The following is a 14,501-nucleotide window of genomic DNA, read 5'->3' on the forward strand; positions in this document are numbered from 1 at the left end:
GAAAATTGTCCCCGAGCGGCGCCGTGGTCGGGATTTTTAAGCAGGCACTATGATAGACACACCAGAGGTCCTCTATTTTTCCCGCCCTTTTGGCCGCCCTCTTTAGAAGGTCAAGCGCCACGAGTCGTGCCGCCATCTTGGTTGTGGCATCCCCCCCCAAATGTCCCCCTTGGCTGCTCGCACAGGCCCCTGACCACATCGCCTGCCCAAACACTGCCGCTGCGCCGCTCAGCCCTCATCCCGTGCCCGCGCACCTGCGTACGCCACGGAAAAATCGCTCCCGGGCGGCTCCGTGGTCCAGGTCGCGCGCAGGGAGCCGGCTGCCACGTGTCCGGGGGTCCTCGCATTTTTTCTCGCCTTTTTGGCCGTGATCTTTCGGTCCTCGGGTGGCAAAACTGCCCGTGAGCTCACAGCCCAGGGCTGCTACGGCGGAGAACTGCAGTACTGCTTTTTATCCACGGGATGGCAGCATTGCCGCACAGTTCACAGCCCGGGGCTGCTACGGGCACGGGGGAGAACTGTAGTACCGCTCTATATCCACACGATGGCAACATTGCATCACAGTTCAGAGCCCGGTGCCAGGCAGAGGGAGCTGCAGTACCGCTCTCTGTCCACACGGTGGCAGCGCCGCCGCACGGAGCGGACGCAAAAAAGAACGTGGCCAAAATTCCCCTTCCAAACATCCCCGAAAATAAAGGCCTCAAAAGACCCCCAACCACAACAACTATGAGAACCCTGCCATCAACCAAGCCAAAACAAAAATAGCCTTAATTTTATGCTATATTTCCATATTTCTTCTATTTCTTATTATGATATTTCTATTATCTCATGTATTTATCTAGTATAATTTATCTATTTATATAATCTACCTATTTATATTATTAAAATTTATTTATTATATCATGTTCATTTTATTAGGTATATTTTACATACTATAATATATGGAACATGTAATAATAGTGTAACTAAAGATATTATTCTTAGATGCTATAGTTGTCTTTTTGTTATGTATATATTTATTTTTTTGTATTTTTATTTTTTTTGGTAGCATTTATTTCTTGATATTTTAAACTATATGACTTCATTAACCTAACAGATCAAAACAAGAGTTAATTCGAATTGAAAGACTGGTTTTCTAAGGGGTAAACACTTAATCTTTATTAAAATAAAAATAAATTCTAATAAATAATATAAAAATAATTTAAAAATAATATTATAAAATGAAATAATTTTCTCTTTCTGCGTGCTTTTGGGGGGATTGTTTGTGGGGCCTTTGTTTTGGTTTTTTTTTTGTTTGCTTAGTTTTAGATTTCTTGGGTAATAAACAAGGAGGTTCAGAGAGTTATAAAATAAAATGTCTACTTAGTTTTATTGCTATCCCCTAACCCCTAACCTTAAGACCTAACCCGCTACCCTGACCCTTGACCCCCTGACTCCTGACCCCTGGCCCCTGACCTTTGACCCCCGGACCTATGACCTTTGACCTATGACCCCCTGACCTTTGACCTATGACCCCCTGACCTTTGACCTATGACCCCCTGACCTCTGGCCTTTGACCTATGACCCCTGACCTTCGACCCCTGACCTTTGACCTATGACCCCTGACCTTCGACCCCTGACCTTTGACCCCTGACCTATGACCTTTGACCTATGACCCCTGACCTTTGACCCCCTGACCTATGACCTTTGACCCTTGACCTCCTGACCTTTGACCTATGACCTTTGACCCCCTGACCTTTGACCCTTGACCTATGACCTTTGACCCTTGACCTATGACCTTTGACCCCCTGACCTTTGACCCTTGACCTATGACCTTTGACCTTTGACCCCTGACCTACGACCTTTGACCCTTGACCTATGACCTTTGACCCCTGACCTTTGACCCTTGACCTATGACCTTTGACCCCCTGACCTTTGACCCTTGACCTATGACCTTTGACCTTTGACCCTTGACCTACGACCTTTGACCCTTGACCTATGACCTTTGACCCCCTGACCTTTGACCTTTGACCCCTGACCTTTGACCCTTGACCTCCTGACCTTTGACCCTTGACCCCTGACCTTTGACCCTTGACCCCTGACCTTTGACCCTTGACCTTTAACTTTTCACCTACGACCCTTGACCTTTGACCCCTGACATATGACCTTTGAACTATAACCCCTGACTTACAACCTTTAACCTATTACCCCCTGACCCCCGGCCTTTGACCCTGACCCCCTGACCTTTGACCGTAATGCATTCTGAACCCTAAAATCAACCCCACATGTAACCTTATATGTAAATGTAACCCTGCATAATTAATTGGGTGGTTTGAATATTTAATTAGATCACCTGCATAATTAATTGAGTGATTTGCATATGTGTAGGTAATTAATTAGGTTATTTGCATAGGGTGATTAATTATTCAATTGGGTCATTAGTGGTCCAGGTGGGAGTGGGGGGTGTGGTGATTAAGCAATCATCTATAATCAGCTGCTCCTACCTGGAGGACTAATTAGGGGGGCATACAGTATGTATACCCTGTGTATAGGGGGGCTATAGGGTGTATATATAAATAAAAAAGAATAAAAATAATAAGTCTGGTGCAGTGGTAGGAATTTTCATGCGGCCAGGGACCAAATATTTTTATTTATTTAAAGTTTTTTTTATTATTTGTTCCCTGGCCGCATGGAAATTCCTACCACTACACCAGAGTTAGAAATAAAGTTAAACTTTATTTCTAACTTTAAATTACAAATAAAGAGAAAGAGAGAAACAGAGAAAAACAGAGCGAGAGAGCGAAACAGACAGAGAAACAAAGCAAAAAAGAGTCAGAGCAACAGAGAAACACAGTGAGTTAGAGTTGAAAGAGAGACTTGGAGAGAAACAGAGTTGTTAGAGTGGAAGTAAAAGAGAAACAGCATTAGAGTGAAACTCAGACAGAGTGAGCGTGTGAGAGAAACAGAGAAACAGACTGAGAGACTGAGAAAGAAAGAGAAACAGAGTTACACTGAAATAGAGTTACAGCGAAACACAGGGAAAGAGAAACAGAGCTAGAGAGAAACACAGAATGAAAGCAAAAGACAAACAGCTAGAAATAGAACAACAGAGGAAAATAAAGAGTTTAGAGAGAAAGAAGCAGAGTGAGAGAGAAAAGGAAATAGCATGAAGATATAGAGAGGAAAATAAATAGACTTACCTGGAAGTAGGGAAATAGAGTGAAGGAAAGCAAGAAATAGAGTGAGAGAAAATGACTCAATGACACCAAATAAAGACAGGAGCCAAAGGGGGGCAGAGGGGGCGGGAGGGAATCTTAATTAAGGTGGATTCAACTTTTATTGAATGAACATTTTTATTTACACTTCAGCAAAACACATGGAAACAACATATACAAATGCAAGTACAGATACAACCCATAGACACGCTGATAAAAGTACAGCTTCGTACAGAGCGATACATGGAAACGCGGCAGCAAATGCAAATACGGAACAATACAGGGAACCGCAAGCCAAATACATATTGAGACAATAGAACAGTTTTTCTGCTTCTGAAACATCCATTATATCTCATTTTATTGGTACAGGAAATGCAAAACAAAAGCAGCACATGTAAAATAGAACAGTCTCAACACAAACCGGCCTGCCTGACGAAAACCCTGGTCCACAGGCCGTCGGCACCCAACTTTGGCGATGAACATCGCCTCGCAGACCGGCCAGGACCGAGGAAAAAAAAATAAACCCAGCCGGGGGGGAAAATTAAAAAAAAAAAAAACCCAAGCTGGGGATTTTTTATTCTAAATTTAAAGTGTGTTGAAAAACCTGAAAGGCAAAAGTCACACACACAAGGTTAGAACCAGTCAAACCAGTCAGCACACACACAGAGGCAAACACAAGCAAACACAGACAACTCTCATACACACACAGTCACTCTTCAGCGTACGTGGTAGATTCCAGGAAACTTGTAGCATCAGCAACCGCAGAGATGCTAATCCTCCTCAGGGACCTGGAAGACAACAAGAGGTGGTCAACAAGCACTTATCTGACAGCAAGTTATCCCCACTCCAAGCCCGTATCTCCTATGCCCAAAACTCCACAGAAAAGAGGTGAACTGTGAAGTTTTACAACTGTTCTACCTCACTAACACTATGTGCCAGGGCAGGGCAGCTCACACATAAGCGGCATAAGATAGCCTGATACAACATAGTCACATACAATAGGATACAGCATAAGCCAGCATAGTGTGATACAGCATAGTCACATACAGTACAATACAACATAAGCCAGCATAGTCACATACAACATATTCAGATACAATGTAGGCACATACAATATAAACCAACATAGTGAGATGCAATAGACTCAGATACAATATAGGCACACACAATATAAGCTAACACTGAGAGACGCAATATTGGCGCATTCAACATTGGCACATACAACATGAGCAGAGACAGGTAGAATACAAGTGCTGACTTCAGATGACTCTGAAAGATACTGCAGGCACGTGAGGGGAATCTAATACCCTCCCTATAAAAGTCCAAGAGAATGGCATCTGAAAAGGCGGCGCTACCGAAGCTGAGAATGAAAACGGATGAGAATGCTCGAGTGTCCGTGTGCTGGCCTCAAAAAGTCAAAATGTAACGAGGCCGGAATAAGGATGATCCGGGAAAGTACGCGAGGAGAGTACGGCCAAAGGGGGCCGGAATGGTGCGGATAAAGCGCCTGGATGTAACAAAGGCCTATCACACAGAAGACAAGGGACACAAACTACATAATGCAGACGCAGACAAAACTTGAAACTGCCAGGCAGTTTCACCTTATGGACCCAAGACTCCTAGCACAAGATGAGCCACAGGCTGATGACGCCAAAGGAAAGAAAGCTTTAAGGCAATAGCACGTGATGACGAAACAGAACTCCTCACAAGAACTAGTGCCTAAGTTGTTAATAGGATGCTCGAGAAGCTGGGTAGGCCGAGAGAAGGAAGCGATGACTGCCGGGTGACCGTGGCGATAGCTCTGGACCTGAAGGCGACCTCCTCGGGTGACAACGTCCACGAGGATGTTGAGACTCGAAGACGGACGACGGCGCAAAACACGCGAGGACGCGGAACTGCCCTGTCCGGCAAAGCCTCCGGTGAGGCCGAGGTGAAACCCTCTCCCGTTAGTTGCGAGGGGCCCGTCCCACTAGGGCTCTCTCCTCTAAGCTGACTTTGAATTGCCTCCTTTTGCAAAGCTTTTTCCCCTTCACCCAAACACCAGCCCAAACACTTATCTTTCACAAGATGAGCGGACAAAAATCCATCTTCAATGGAAAAGAACACATCCGCTTCAGTGCTCCCATATCCAGTCTTGGGCTCCGCACCTCACGGTACCTAGGACAACAAAACAGAAAATGTGACAATTGCCTGACAGAAAAAGTAATCCCCAGGCCTCCCCTGCACCGCTACCCCGGCTCACCTCAGATCGCCATTTGACTCCTGAGGCTGCCCGGAGGATACCTGCAAAAGGAAAAGGTACACATTTAGCGTGCTGTTAGACACCGCTCACCTGAGTCATCCTGCCAAAATGTCAACTCACCTGCTTGCCTCTCTTCCCTGGTATGTGTAGGGCCACAGCAGCTCCCACAAAGAAACAAGGCAAAAAGCAGGCTGAGTTACTGTGAAAACACAATTGCTCCAGTCTGACAGAACTCTGAAACATGTATATCTTAAACTTGTACCCACCAAGCTGCCGGGATCCAGGACTGGAATGCCTTGCAAGTGGACCACCTAGAAAAAAAAACCCCAAAAAAACTCAACAGTGTATGCTTAGAGTTGCACCAGAAATTGAGGCCTGAGCAACAACTGCTTCCATCCACCAGTCAACACTCACCTTGTCTGCTTCACCTGGAGTGCCAATATCCCATGTTACCTCCTAAAAATAAAGACAAAGAACAATGAAATACACCTCAACATCAAGTTACTGCTGGTAATACTGTGCATGGGGAGAATGAGACCTGTTAAGGGGTTGAAAGGAAAAAAAAAAAGGCACCACAGTGTTCACAGCTTTCTCCATTCAGGTTTTTTAATGTTGCAGAAAATACAGAGGTTTTTCACTAACTGCACTCTCAATTATATCCAGACATCCAATGGACATGGAGGTAATTTTTCAACTTCTTTCTTGCCAACAGCCAAACTTCCACCTACTCAGGGTAAGAAACAGAATGGAGAAAAAAAAAAAAAAAAACACAAAAACAAACAAACAAACAAACAAAAAAAACCCCAAAGAAAACATAAGTTAATGGTTTCTGTGTAGAAGTCCACCGGAAGGGTGGTCAGTGCTCAGAGAATGGGAGTCTCCTGGAAAACAGAGAATGCTTGGTCTTTTTTCATGCTATCCTTTATCTTTTTCATATTAAAGCATGGCACAAATGAATTTAGTGTTCTTTGATGTCAGTCTTTTCCTGGTTTTTCTCTCCTTTAGGGTCAAACTTCCACATACTCTGGGTAAGAAATAGTATTTAAAAAAGGAACAAAGAAAACATGAAAAAATAAAAATTAAAAAAAAAAATTGAATAAAGTTAATAAAAAGTTTTTTAAAAATTAAAAATACAAAAAATAAAAACATGGAAATAAAATAAAAATCTAAAAAAAAATCTAAAAGTAATATTAAAAAAAGTTAAAAATTAAAAATAAATATAAAAATTTTTAAAGAACACAAAACAACAGCTGGACTGGGATGAGGCCTTCCAGGGGCTCTGCTTCCTACTGGCTCCATCCTTTTTTGCCAACTACCTGCAAGAGGAAAAACAACAGGGATAAAGTTTCAAACAGGATCTCCTTGGTTGAGGCACTTCAAAATAAGATTTTGAACAAAAAGGTGGGCAAAAAAGAGAGTCTCAAAATCAAGATGTAAGTCTCACAGCTATTAAAAAAAAAAAATAAAAGAAAAAAAAGAAAAACATGTCTTTGGTGCGTATAACTTGCCAGCCCCTCATGTTTTCAGCCCTTACATTGATTTTTACCAAGGAGAACTCGACAGCTCCAGACACTTTGTGTCAATCCAGGAATACCCTCTACAGCCCAACTACACCCCACATGACAAATTTCAACTCCCCAGGGACTTGTCCCATTCCCCCCACACCCAGACTGAGCAACAAGGCAGAGCAGCTCCAGGCCAAACACACCAACACCCGTGACACAGGACAGGACAAAAGGGGGGACACAACAGGGACAGAAATATCTCAGCAAGAAGAATGACCCTGAGGACCGAGAGAACTCGCAATGAGATGACTGAGGTCAGACCCATAGGGAGCTGACCAGGCTCAGAGAACCCTGCAGTAAGAAGATGCCAACAGGATCACTGATCCCCAGAAACGCAGGGATGCATGCCCGAGAATCCTACGGTCAGAATCCTCCACTCAGCTGTGCACTTTTAGAAGACCTAATCTGCCAGAATGGATCACAGCAATGCACAGCTGTGGATACAGCTCAGAACAAGACCTGGAAAGGCACCAGCCTGGATGGTTGTGAAGAGAGATGGATTCTGATGTGTGTCTGAGCACCTGAGTCAAGAATTTGATGCCTGGCCTGGTATCAGCACCAGGAACAGGGAGACGTTAAGAACGATGCCTGGGGTTTCCAACAGACCCCCTCAAAGGGATAACACAAAAGACACAGAGTGCACAACAGACAAGTGACACGACGTGCCCTGGGACTGCTCTGCCCTGCACACCTCAGCACTGATCAAAAATGAGACTTTTCCCTTTACACGGCCTAAGGGGTCACATCTTGGACATCCCCATCTCCAAACCTGATTTAAAAACCCCTCCTGGTGATCCCTGACCCCACATCCCACTTTCATCCCCTCTGTGGCTCCCAGCCCTCCACTTATCTCTCAGACATCTGGGGATGGGAATTCACATTGGGTGCCAAAGAAGGTCGCCTCTCCCTCTGGGAGACTCCTGCTGTCACTGTGCTGTTGTCTCTCAGTCAGCTACAATAAAGAAAACCAAATATCAAAGCATAATCTCACCAGCACATCCCCCAAAACCAGCAATTCTGCTACTCCCCCTCTCCTAAGCATGCCTGGGTCCTTGGGCAGCACACTTCACTTCAGCTGTGCTCAGAGGCTGACTCTTGCAGTGCCAAGGTCTTAGAGACATTATTGGTACTGAGCCCACCCACCACAGCCTCCATTAGGGGTGTGAGCAACCCCAGTTAGAGCAGGAAGGGAATGCAGGCTGGACATCCCCAGTGAACCCAAACCCTGTGGACTCTGCCCCCCCACTATCACTTCCTGCCTGGCCCTTGCCTTGGGCTTACTGCCTGCACCTCTCAGGGCTTCTGGCATTGTCCCGCATTAGGATTGCTGCCTGCACCTGCTCTCAGGGAAACACAGTGTTGGTAGCAGTGCTGTGAGGGCTGGTACACCTGTACTCTGACTTGTATCCCAGCCTGGGCCCCTGATTTTCACTGTGTGCTCTCTAGCCTGTGAGTCCTTTGCCTCTCAAGTCCTCCCACAGCCTCTGTGTGTGTCACTGTAAACTCCCCCTGCTGAACTCTACTACCCCACACCTCACAGCCTGCATTACTCCTGATCAGGAGTAACCTGGGACAGGGATCTCAGGGTATGCTGGGCCAGGAATCCCCCAGTGCACCCCAACCCGCTGGAACCCCAAAGGCGGCCAACAATGTGAAGCTCGCCAGAACACAGAGACAGGTCAGAACTGCCCTGCCCAGCAAAGGCTCTGGTGATGCTGAAGAGAAACTCTCTCTCTTTTTTGCACCTGAGGGCTCCATCCCACAAGGGCCCTCTCCTCTAAGGTAACTTTAAATTGCCTCCTGGGACTGAAAAGGATTTTTCCCCTTCACCCGACCACCAACCCCAACAACTCAACTTCTGAATATGAGCGGACAAAATCCATCCTGGACAGAAATGAACGTGTTGGCTCCGGGGATTTGGAGACGTTCTCTCAGTGCTGCCGTATCCAAACTCCAGCTGTGCACCTCCTCACACTACCTGGGACCACAGAACAGAAAATGTGACTATTCCCCTCCAAAAGAGTCACCCCCAGGGCTCCTCTGCACCCCTGTCCCAGCTCCCCCTCAGATCTTCACCCCACTCCAGAGGCTGCCCAGAGTGAACCCAGCAAAAGGAAAAGGGACACACTGAGCACAGCACTCACCTGTGGGCCACCTGCACAAGTGCCAACTCACCCCCTCCCTCTATTCCCTGGCACACCTGGGGCAGCAGCAGCACCTGCAAAGAAACGAAAAAAGAAAAATCATGTTGAGTTACTGTGAAACAGCAACCTCCCTGCTCTGACTGAAGCACAGCACAAGTGAACCTTCATGTTGCACCCATCTGCCCTCCTCTGGCATCCTGGGCCAGCTCATCTGCCAAGGGGACCACCTAAAATAAAACAAAACACACCAGTGAATGCTTAGAGTAGAACCAGAAAGAAGACTACAGCAATAATAACTGCTTCTGTCCACCCATCACTGCTCACCTCGTCCACTTCACCTTGACTGCAGAGATCCAGCTTTGCCTCCTAAAAATAAAGACAAAGAGCAGTGCTGTGACATGGCCACCATTTACACTCCCCTGCAAACACAAACAGTGACTGACCTTCTCAGGGGAACCCCCTCACACAGGATGGGCCACTCTGCCATGGATTTAATCCATCTGCATCTGAAACAAAGTCAGGACAAGAGTCAAAGTGCTGCAGGAGAACTTGACAGCTCCAGACACTTTGTGTCAATCCAGGAATACCCTCTACAGCCCAACTACACCCCACATGACAAATTTCAACTCCCCAGGACTTGTCCCATTCCCCCCACACCCAGACTGAGCAACAAGGCAGAGCAGCTCCAGGCCAAAAACACCAACACCCGTGACACAGGACAGGACAAAAGGGGGGACACAACAGGGACAGAAATATCTCAGCAAGAAGAATGACCCTGAGGACCGACAGAACTCGCAATGAGATGACCGAGGTCAGACCCATGGGGAGCTGACCAGGCTCAGAGAACCCTGCAGGAAGAAGATGCCAACGGGATCACTGATCCCAAGAAACGCAGGGATGGATGCCCGAGAATCCTACGGTCAGAATCCTCCACTCAGCTGTGCACTTTTAGAAGACCTAATCTGCCAGAATGGATCACAGCAGTGCACAGCTGTGGATACAGCTCAGAACAAGACCTGGAAAGGCACCAGCCTGGATGGTTGTGGAGAGAGATGGATTCTGATGTGTGTCTGAGCACCTGAGTCAACGTTCAATGATATCAGTGCCTGTCCAAGGAACAGGGAGATGTTAAGAACGATGCCTGGGGTCTCCAAAAGACCCCTTGAAGGGTTAACGCAAAAGACACACAAAACAAAACACACAACAGACACAGAGTGCACAACAAACAAGTGACACGACGTGCCCTGGGACTGCTCTGCCCTGCACACCTCAGCACTGTGAGACCTTCCCTTCACGTGCCCTAAAGGGGTCACATCTTTGACATCCCCATCTCCAAACCTGACCCAAAAATCCCTCCCAGTGACTCCCAACCCACACCCCACTTTCACCCCCTCTGTGGCTTTGAGCCCTTCACTTATCTCTGGGATGTCCAGGGATGAGAATCCACATCAGGGGCCAAGGAAGGCTGTCTCTGCCTCTGGGAAATTCCTGCTGTCTCAGTCAGGTGCCATAAAGAAAACCAAACATCCACGGATGATCTCAGCAGGGCTGTTGGGTGAGAGGATCTCAGTGTGAGACAAGTGACCACCTGAAACACACAAACAATAAAGGATGGTCCGAGCTGCACCAGAAACACCACTGCCCTGACCACGCAAATATATCAATTGTAGAAAACACAAACAAAAGTGCAGCAAAAAAAAAGCCAACTCTTATTACTGATAGTCAAACTACCTAATACAATATAATACAATAATACAATATAATACAATAATGCAATATAACGATGTATACTATAATATATATAACAATATATAATATATATAATATTATATATATTATAATATAATAATGTATAGTATAATATAATAAATAATAAAAATAACCCCATGTCCATTCCCCTCAAAAAACCTCCAAGATGCATATCTTATATATCTGGGTATACCCCCAATTTAAAGACCTGCCTCTAACTAAATAAGCATAAAACCCACATCTTTTAAACTATATAAATTCATTAACCTAACACATCAAAACCACAGAATTTTAAATCCTTAGTCAACACTCGTACACCATATACACCAATCCCATCTCTACATACAAAATCAAAACCCATTTTCTATTACTAACATAACAAAAAAGCCACAACCTTTATCCGCAATACAAACTAAAAACACCTAATTAAAAATAAAATAATTTCATTATAACTAAGCAAAAACTTCAAACAAACTTCCTCCAAAACAAATACTTTAAATGCCAAAAACCTCAAATATTTAAAATAACTCCTTCAGAAATACCTTCAGTACCTTTCACTCTGATTTTGGGAGCAAAGCAAGGAAAGAAAAAGCACGCAGCCTGTTTTAAGAAAACAGTGTTCACTCCTGTGCATTCCCTGTCCAGTGTATTCAGCCCAAGCACAGACAGACTGCAGCACACAGATCTCCTTTGCTCTTGGTCAGTTTTAGGGCAGAGAAGTTCCTGCACTGATTTTTTTTTCCCTTTTTCTCCAGGCTCATTAAACCTGCTGCAGACTGAAAATCCCAGAGAAGCACCGAGAGCTGCACCTGCAGCCACGGGGCCTGGACCTCAGCATTTTATCAACACAGAACAGCTGATAAGAGACCAAAGGAGCTGAGCTACAGCCACAGCATGGGCTTCCTGAATTCACCATCTCCCTTCAGAAAACCAAAGTGTTTTATTATTTTATGTTATTTATTCTTTATGCTTGTGAGCACTTTGTTTGTTAAAAAGTTTTTTCCTTTTTTTCTCTAAAGAAATTCTTTCCCAAACCAATTTAGAACAGAGACTATTTTAGTTTACTCTCTAAAAAAACCCTATTCAAGAGTTTCCGCCTATGTTTACCCTAAACTAAAACAAGTAAATCAATCCACAAAAATAACAATAGCACAAATATACTCAAATTAACAGCACCAAAACCAATTATTCCTGACTCAATAAACCCATAATTCCTCGAAACCATCCAAAGAAACAGACCACCTATAAATACACACAAAACCAAAATATCCATTTGGCTACAAACAATAACCCCTAAATTATCCAAAACTATAAAACATACACTCTAATCAAGCAGGCTCAATAAACAAACCCCTATAACACAACAAATAATAATTTAATTAAAAATATTAAGAAACCTTAAAAAATTAACTACCTCACACTGTCTCAAACCCACTAAAACAAACACTAGATGCTCACCGTGATAAAAGCCACTACTAAATAAATAAAAACCTCCCCTATACTTCACACCACAGCCTATTACACCACTGTAAACCTTAGAAAACAAACCCTGGAAAAACATAATATCCCCCAAAAATAATTCAACAATGAAACTCAGTTCAAAAATACTCTGACCATGTGAACTGTGAAACCAAACATGAAATAAATACACCACATATCCCTCGTCATACACCACCTACAAACAGAATAAAGCTACACAATAAATCACTAAAAACCACCAAACAGAAAAAACCAGCTCTACCCAACCTGAATCCCTGCACACAACACACAAAACCCCAATAACACATTTCAGAACTCTCTCAAAAAGAGCTACTTAAATTAATTCTACCTCAAATACAAACAAACCCACCCATAAAGTTACCTTCACTCAAAAACCAAATTATATATAACAAATAACACCAAAAAAGTCACACAAAACACTACGCACCACCTAAGAACATCATATTGAATAAAAGCCACATAGAAGTGCCACTATTCATTAAAACTCCAGGTGAAAAGAAATTCCTCCAGTTTAAACATAGACAACAACAGAAAAAAGGAGTTTCTTCAATCAATTTGAACTCCTTTTGTCTCCATAACCCCTTTTTCTTCTGGGAGCACCAGGGAGGGTTTATTAAGATGAAGCTGAAAAGGAAAAAAAAGTCCCCTCTATAAACCCACACTGGTTTACCTTGTGCTGTTGCTCAGTATAAAGGTTTGATCCCCATCGCCTCCCAAGTAACGCTCCAAATCCACGTGCTCCCCATGACCCACAGCCAGGAACTCAGCGTGAGCTCCTCACTCCTCAATACCAAAATGAGCTCAGGCTTCCCTCTTAACCTGGAACCGCCCCCGGCTGGAACCGCCCCATCATTATCCATCACAGCTCCACCTGTGCTTGCTCTGTCCCCTCGTTATCCATCACAGCTCCACCTGGGGCTGCTCTGTCCCCCCTCACTGTTCCCAGCTCACACCTGGGGCTGCTCTCTCCCCTCCCCATCCTGTGGCATCTCTCACCTGCAGCTGCTGCCACTCCGAGGGTGAGGGCAGAGGGGACTTGCTGTTCATTCCCGGGACGGTTCATTGTCTGCACCTGACACGATGGGGCACCGGGCTTCCCTTGCTGTGGATAAGGACCCCTCTTCTCCTGCAGGTGCCCGAGGCTGAAATGGGGATTCCTCCTCCTAAATTCTGTACGTGTGAAGTGCATAATTCCCAAGGAAATTCCCCAGCAATCGTTACCCTTCATTTACAAATATTCCTTTGGAATCACCCCTGACTTGTCCTTCTGTGGAAGCGTTTTAAACATTCATTGGAGAGTTCAGGAGCCGAGTTGGCTTGTTTATGACTTGGCTGACATGCCCAGACAAAACCCAACACCGAGAACCCCGGCCCTGCCCCGGCCCCGCTCCCTGGACCGCCCCGAGCCCGCCCAGCGCCCCGCCCTGCCCGGGATGGGGGCGGGACCATCACCCGCGGCCCCCGCCCCTCTCCCTGGGCCGGCCCCGCCCCTCACAGCTCAGCCGAGCCGGGTCCGAGGGGAGAGAAGAGATTCTGGTATAATTTCAAAATGCATTGGGGAAAAATAAATCTATGGAACAGCTCATTTCCTCTCCCAGATTGGCTTCTGTGTGATCGTCTGTGACTCCAACTGCTCCGATGGGATTTTCAGCCTGTGGGGCTGCAATGATCTGCCAGAGTCTGAGCACCACAGAAAATAACAGGAGAACTCCCTGGATCAGGCAGCGGAGCCCCTCAGTCGTGTCCCCAAGGCCCAGCAGTGCCCAGCACCTCTGGCTGGAATTTGAGGGGTCCCAGCACAGCCCCCCTGCACATCCCCCTGCTTCTTCACGTCCCATTTAACCAGAATGATTTTTTGGAGGTAGAAGCACCCAAAGCCACCAGAACTGACCTTAATCACTTTTGGAGGATCGCTCTTTTCTTCCTCACCAAACTCTCACTGTCAAAACCCAGCCTGAGGCTCAGCTCCCCATCCCCTCAGTCTCTCCAAGGACCTTGGCTTGGATTTCCCAATCCAACAAGGCAGAAATTCTGCTGTCCTTATTGTATATCCTAATTGCAGCAATTGCTTAAGAAGTAATTGAAAGAGATTAAAGGAATGAAGAGA

At 45.4% G+C, this 14,501-nt stretch overlaps 1 long non-coding RNA gene across 1 annotated transcript; it reads right to left on the bottom strand.

Annotated features, from left to right (window-relative positions):
- Positions 1–4,835: 4,835 nt before the first annotated feature.
- Positions 4,836–5,696, bottom strand: LOC310922291. The gene is made up of 3 exons (XR_014592385.1): positions 5,557–5,696; positions 5,437–5,477; positions 4,836–5,351 (listed from the first exon to the last, which is right to left on the bottom strand). It is a non-coding gene; the product is annotated as an uncharacterized lncRNA (long non-coding RNA).
- Between the last annotated feature and the right edge of the window lie 8,805 nt (positions 5,697–14,501).

The sequence above is a fragment of the Zosterops lateralis genome (assembly GCF_965231275.1).
Source record: "Zosterops lateralis genome assembly, chromosome: W".
NCBI lineage: Eukaryota > Metazoa > Chordata > Aves > Passeriformes > Zosteropidae > Zosterops > Zosterops lateralis.